Below are 8,146 nucleotides of genomic sequence, written 5' to 3'. Positions count from 1 at the left end.
CTCAAGGACCGAATCCTACTGCTATAACAGTTGCCAAAATGGAAAAAAGACTGGCAGTTCGTAAATATTATTTTTTTTTAGAATCATACCAGAATAATTTTGAAACTACTTGAACCAAAGATTTTAGGCAATGGGTTTCCTCTTTTAATGATAGTACATATCTTGACCTGATCGATTATTGAAAGTTGCTGACAAAATCCTTTTTCATTTTCTGGAACGATTTTAATATTTCTGTAATTTATAAAGCACCAATTTTACGTTTCTTTAGAAAAGGTTGTCATATATGATTTTATATTGTGTGCCTCCTTAAAGAAAAATCATGAAAAAGTGGTTAATATTGTAAATACATACTGCCTTTTTTTTTATCATCCACCAACCAAAGAAATGCATATTCATTCTCATGGTTCGTAGTCTATATGTTTATCTAAATTAAATTATTACTTAGTAGCGTTTTGTTATTTAATATGTACATCAGTTTTGATAACTGACTACACCCTATTATTTAGGTTTCATCTTATGTTTTGGCTCTTGGCTTGCGGAAAGTTCTGAGTAGAACTATTTTTGTGTAAGTTTTTCACGGGATTCGAACGTGAGGCTCCGTGTCAAAACGTCTGGTGCGTTATGCACTCAATTTGGACTAAAATACATAATTACATCAACTTCCTTAACAACATAACGTAACTACTAAAGAAACAAATATAATAATATAAATAAGTACAAGATACAGAACAGTATTGGTATTTTATATGAGAAGATCGAGAAGAGTTGTTGTTGCAGATATACCACTCTATACAGCTCGGGCAGTTCTGCTATTTCTGCAGTATTATCACACCTAACAGCTATGGTGTGTAAATAGTTGGTGGGGATATACCACTCTACACAGCATGGATGGTTCTGCTGTTTCTTCAGTATTATCACACCTAACAGCTATGGTGCATAAATAGTTGGTGGAGATATACCACTCTACACAGCATGGATGGTTCTGCTGTTTCTTCAGTATTATCTCACCTAACAGTTATGGTGCATAAATAGTTGGTGGAGATATACCACTCTACACAGCATGGATGGTTCTGCTGTTTCTTCAGCATTATCACACCTAACAGCTATGGTGCATAAATAGTTGGTGGAGATATACCATTCTATACAGCAGGGGTAGTTCTGCTGTTTCTTCAATATTATCACACCTAACAGCTATGGTGTGTAAATAGTTGGTGGAGATATACTACTCTATACAGCATTGGTGGTTCTGCTGTTTTTGCAGTATTATCACACCTAGCAGCTATGGTGCATAAATAGTTGGTGGAGATATACCACTCTACACAGCATGGATGGTTCTGCTGTTTCTTCAGTTTTATCTCACCTAACAGCTGTGGTGTATAAATAGTTGGTGGAGATATACTAGTGTTTCTACACACAACACGGATAGTTCTACTGTTTCTGGAGTAATACACACCTAAACTTAAACCAACCAGAAGCACCATTCAACTTTTATTATGGAGTTTGAAACGATCTTAGGTTAATTGGAAAAACAACAACCAATATCTGTTACAGTAAGAAAAAATAAACTGTTAAATTAAGGCAAAACATAGTTTTACTTTTTTTTCTGGTCTCTTCCAGATTCTTCTTCTGTGGTTGTTGTTTTGAGTTAAGCACAAAGCTACACAATGGGCTATCTGTGCTCTGCCCACCAAGGGTATCGAAACCCGGTTTTAGCGTTGTAAGTACGCAAACATACCGCTGCGCCACTGGCGGGCTTCTCTGTGGACTTACAACGCTACTTGAGGGCTATATGCGCTAGCCGTCTCTAATTTAGCAGTGTAAGTTTAGAGGGAAAGCAGCTAGTCATCACCACCAACCGCCAACTCTTGGGCTACTCTTTTACCAACGAATAGTGGGATTGATCGTCGCGGAAAGGACGAGCATGTTGGGTGTGATGAGGATTCGAACACGCAATCCTCAGATTACGAGTCGACTGCCTTAATCACTTAGCCATGCTGGGCCGACTTTTAAAGTAAAGCGAAAAATGTTTGTTTTTTTTCTTATTGCAAAACCACATTGGGCTATCTGCTGAGTCCACCGAAAACGAAAAATAGTATATCACAAAAAAACGACATTTTATACAGTATAAGAAAGATAGACTTGTTTGTTTCAGGGTTTCGCCGAAAACAACACAAGTTTTTCTGTGTATAGTCGTCCATTATTTTGAACTAATAAAATAGTGGGAAGCACCCTCCGCCAATTTTTGAGTTGCATTTGTCTGAGCGATTAGTGGAGCTTGATCAGCACTCTTATAACGCACCCAGGGCCACATGGTGCAAACTGTGTTACTGCGACAACACAACACGAACCAAGAACCTATGAATTCATAGTCCGAGCACGCTAACCACTGGCACACACCTTGAAATTGGTTACAAACTGATATAAAGAAGGTTACTTTGCTTTAAGTATCTATGTTAAAAGATGTTACGTAAATTTTCATAATATATCCGTAGTTTCTATAACAAATGAAGGTCTTTGTTTACTGAGCGCAAAAATATTAAAAGTGTATATGTGTGGGTGGTTAGCATTAATAGATACGTAACGAAGCTTTCCCATAGTTGTTAGAAACTGGCAATGCTTCAACGCTTTGTAATTTCAAACTCTATCATTTCAATTTATAACACTGCATGTACTTTTAGTTGAGTAACTGGCTGAGTGCATTAACAACACTCCTGTGTTTATTGAAACACTGAATTAAAATAAGAAATAAAAATCCACAAGTAAAGAAAAAATAATTTTCCAAAAAGAAAGTACATATAGGGATGGATCATGTCAATCCTTCAAAAACAATACAAACAAGATAGTAGGGATGGTAGTTGCATCAATCTTACATAACAATACAGGCAAGAATTAACATATAGCAATATATATATAACTATTCAATCATAAATGAGTTTAATTTATCTTGTTTTCATCTGTCAACATACATTGTGTGTCTGTATTAGTATGATGCAACTGCCATCCCTACCATCTTGTCGGTATTTTTTTAAAGGACTGACATTACCATCCCTATATTTACTTCCTTTTTTGTAAAGATGTTTTTACTTGTATATATATATATATGTATGTATATAATAGAAGAAGCAATTTGCTAAAAAAAGATTTCTGAAAATATTTTACTTATTGGTTCTCTTAAACAAGTGTATACGGTTCGTACAGTTGGTTCTATCCGCTTGGCACAATCAGTATACCTAATATAAGGTTGTTACAGTTGGTGTGTTAGTACAGTTGATAAAGCTGGTTCTGTACGGTTGATACAATTAGTACAGCTAGTATTATATTAGTGTTTAATTTCTTTTTTTGTCAAAGTAATTTTTGGTTTTATCTAATCGGGCTAAGCCAAACTTTAAGTTTTTGGAACATGAGGTTCAATTTCAAAAATTAGGTACTTATCGATTGTAGTGCCATCAGGTGGAATACGTGTGTTCTACATAGATCACTTTTTTCCCCCTTCGTGTAGTGCTTCAGTCTATTTCTTTCTTACATTTTCTAAAAATACAATATTTATCATATATACAGTTATACGACACATGCTTATGCTATATAGTTTGTATTGGGTATGTTTTCCGTAAATTAGCAGAAATGAACTAATTTATATAGTTTTAAGTATGCTATTTTTATTTCACAGTTTAGTACAGTGGATGACACAGCTTAGATACACGAGCGTGTGTTGACATAGCAAAGCCACAGCGGGCTATCTACTATGTCCACCGAGAGGAGTCTAACCCCTGATTATCGGTTCATATTAAACATTTAGCACTTAGCACTTCGTTGGCCCTCCTCGTGCTTTATTAATCTCCGCAACACGGCATAGCATGTTGTCTATGAAATTATCGATATAATGCACCGTGATTCATCCCAACTTTTCGCTAGAAGGCTCTGCAACTGAACTATAATAGCCGGTTTAGTGTCGGAGTTAGCAATTTTCCCAATTCCTAATGGGATCACAAAATGGAGACTTTGTTAGCTATGGCGATCTTGTAACGTCTTCCTAGTCGAGATAATCCTGTACAATATGTACACTGTTGTCATCCTGGAACACAAAGGTATTATCAAACCTCGACCTAGCACATGGCAGAAATGTCATTTCTGTGTGATACTCATAGGAGAAACCATTAACATTGCACTGAGTAGTTTTTTTCACCATGATGAATGCCTACCCAAATACGTACTACACCATCTCCTGTGAGAAAGACAGTTTCTCTCATCTGTTCTCGAGGCAGATGACGAACACTAATCCCACCATCAGTTTTTAAATACTAGAAAAAGGACTTATCTGAGGAGATAACCTGTTGCCAGTGTCCTAGCTCCAAGCTGACATACTATTTTGCATAAATAACACGATGACGCCGGTAAATTTTGGCTAATAATTCTGGTTTTCAGGTGGCCTTACTTGTAATATAGCCTTGTTATTTCAGTCTCTTATTCAGTGTTCTTCCGGATATCCTGGAATGAATGTGTTAATGCCATTTCAGTCGTATAGTGTTGCAGGACTTCTTTCGATTTTGGCGTGTTATCCTCATCAAAATAAGGTCAGCAGTTTTTAGGCGTCTACCAGTGGAATTTCCTAGAACAACGTCTCCCGTAGTCCGGTGTCGTTTCAGGATTTTGGATACAGTACATCTGGGATATCCTATTGTGCTAGCAATGTCCGTTTGCTTCGTACCATTTCTGGGCAGTCGAACAATTTGATGTCTTGTAACTTCTGGTACGTGATGAGGTATGACTCTACACCAAATACGGATAAATGGTCTGAATAAAGCGTTGATCTGTTTCGAAAAAATATTATACCAAAAGCACACCCTTTTATACAAAACAGGTGTGTATGTGTGTTTGATGAAAAAATTCTCAACACAATTTCAACAGACAGTAATAACAACTCGTACATGTTTGTCCGATCGTACGCTATATTTTCTGTTACTGCTAGGGCATTTACTCAATAACTACTCCATGCATGTAAACTATTACGTCAATATAGACAGTATGTAAACATTTTGCCCAAGGCAGTATAATTAATTTCTGTAATTTATCTTAGGAACTGGCTCTATCATTACTAGAGAGTGTTAAAGCCATACAAGGTTAACAAACAGTAATTAAACTAGGACGTCTCAGAATGTACTTACTGCCATTGAATTATTTTACATAGATAATCATACATAGACTTTGTAATGAACACAAGATAGTTCACGTGATATAATCGCATGCGTGTATTAGACAGATGTTTGCAATATTTTTTTATTTGGTATAAGCGACCTACTTATTGCTCATTACACGGCAGTTTGTAGTAATTATCAATTAATTCAGATGTCATATCCATAGTTGATATCTTCTGTTTAAAATATTATTACATTTAAGACATTTACCGGTGAACATAATTTAAATGCCAGTAATACATTAAGCAAGTTTCTGTTGTCAGAATATTTTATCAAGAAACCTCAATAGCAGGGCTGGCATGTTTAAAGATGTAAATCGTGGATGATTAAATACGATCCTTTCCTTTTAAGTCTATCAGAGAAGACTCTAGTTGTTTAACTTAGGTCACATAGGATGTAAAATCTTCTTTTTGGATAACAATTCTTAAATTAAACAATAGATCATTTCCAGAAAAAAAAAATACATCCATTTGATAAATTTTTCTTATTTTTGTTTTTATTTAAAATGACGAAGATTTTCATATAACAGACGTAAAAATAATTTATTATGGCATAACACTAACATTATGGTAGTATACGCATATTAAGAAAGCAAATCGAACCAAATATAAATATGTCAAAAAACACATCACCTTCGCCTCCTCCCCAGTGTTTCAATGTGCGTGATGAGGAGAGCACAGATAGTTCTTTGTGCAGCTTTGTGTTCAGTCACAAAAAAACACATATTATCAGAATAGCGTCCCCTATCCAAAAAAAGCATGATACATTCATTCCCAGTCAAACCTATTCGAGAGCGAATGACAATTAATTAAATGCACTCTTGAAATTCGTCCTGTAATGATCGTAAGTATACAAAAACTAACATCTAACTGCGAAGATTCCATATTTGCTCGAAAATATAATTCAAAATATTTTATTGGAATAGTTTGTTTGTTTGTTTTTGAATTTCGCACAAAGCTACTCGAGGGCTATCTGTGCTAGCCGTCCCTAATTTAGCAGTGTAAGACTAAAGGGAAGGCAGCTAGTCATCACCACCCACCGCCAACTCTTGGGCTACTTTTTTACCAACGAATAGTGGGATTGACCGTCACATTATAACGCCCCCACGGCTGAAAGGGCGAGCATGTTTGGCGCGACAGGGATGCGAACCCGTATTGGAATAGATCAATCAATGAAATATTTCGTAATCGTTTACTATAACATATCTCAAAAAATAGTTTTTATATCTTATGCATTATTTTTAGGTCTTAATTTATTAATCAATTTACAACGTTAAAATCAGGGGTTCGATTCCCCTCGGTGGGCTCAGCAGATAGCCCGATGTGGCTTTGCTATAAGAAAACACAAACTCATTAATCAATAATACAAATTTTAAAAGAAATTATATGAGTATATAGTGTGTGTGTTTGTGTTTAACAATTAATTCAGCTGAGTTCATGCAATATCTAAAATAGAATTAGTTTATAACCTGGATTTCATTAGTGTTTTGTAGTTATGATAATAGAGTGGTAAGTGTTGTTATTATTTAGCAAAAATCTACACAACGGGCTATCTGTGTTCTGCCCACCACTGGTATCGAAACCCGGTTTCTAGCAGTATAAGTCTGTAGACATACCACCGTGCAATAGGGCGGAAAAGTATCAGGCAACGAGAATAATTTACGGCCAATTAGGAGTGCAGGAATGTTTAACATTCAGTTATAGCTGTCATGCGTGTTACATGAAGATTGCTACTGTTAGTGTCATTTTGTGTAAACCGATAGTTTTTAATTCTATTGGTAAAATTACGTTTTAGATCTTGCTTTTAAGTTTACGTTTTAGATCTTGCTTTTAAGTAATAGAATAAAAATGATTCATTTTGTTTCATTATTCATATAGTTTTATTATAGTAGTTCTTTTTTTCCATACCCATAAAAATCGGTAAATTTTTTATTGGAATCATTCATATAAAATGCTGTGTTATGAACGATAAGTAAGAGTAAAATAAGAAAAATTAGACATAATAACCGAAACCTATACTTCTTTACAATTAACAAACTTTAAGAAAATGTTAAACACTGTATTCTGTCAAATTTACCAACAACAAAAACTGGTGTTTTCATAGAGATGGTGGTAAACAACAAAATGACTATCACACCTGTAAGACATGCTTCAGGTGTGTTTCGCAAAACAGCTAGCAGTTGAATCAGAACATTGTATGGACTAAATCTTCCTTATTTGACGACTTGCTGTGTTCTGAAACATTGTTGAAGGTGAGCGACTACTTTGCATTGAAGCATTGTTGCTGGAGTGTGCGACTACTTTGTACTGAAACATTATTGTTTAGGTGAGGAACTTTTCTGCACTGAAACATTGGCAACTTTAACACTGAACTGTGAACTAATACAGCTCATAAATCTTAGGATAAAGCCTTTTTGTACATTGCCCATTTCTTTTATTTATCTCATATAATTTTTTTTTTAATTTTTGGAATGATTTCATCGTGTATACATTATAATCAACAGCACAACTTACACCCAAGTTGATAACCCCACCCAGTAGATATAAACTTATACAATCTCACATACACATTATGTGTTTTTATATGGTCATTTCAGTCGAATACTTCAAAATTTAATAAACAAAAAAATGTCATCTGGAATTGAGAATATATTTCATATCATTTGATCAATTCAGTTTCTACCATATGAAAGATAAAAAACAACAACAACAGTAGTTTCTTAATTGAAGGTATCATACTACCTTCTGACATAAGGTCGTACTTAAGCTAGTTTTAACATGCCTGGACTCTAAGTCTGAAGACACATTGTTCGTATATCGTTATCACAAAAACATCGCATAGATGTGTTATAAGAATAGATATTAGTAGCCAAAAGTATATTTGTTCAAAATTAAAGGCGACTATGCGCAAACAGACTTTGTTGAGTTTTATGTGAAATGGTATACTGTATATGT

This window comes from Tachypleus tridentatus, chromosome 12, assembly GCF_004210375.1.
Source record: "Tachypleus tridentatus isolate NWPU-2018 chromosome 12, ASM421037v1, whole genome shotgun sequence".
NCBI classification, from domain to species: Eukaryota; Metazoa; Arthropoda; class Merostomata; order Xiphosura; family Limulidae; genus Tachypleus; species Tachypleus tridentatus.
The sequence above is the reverse complement of the archived record's forward strand: the minus strand, read 5'-3'. Positions refer to the sequence as shown.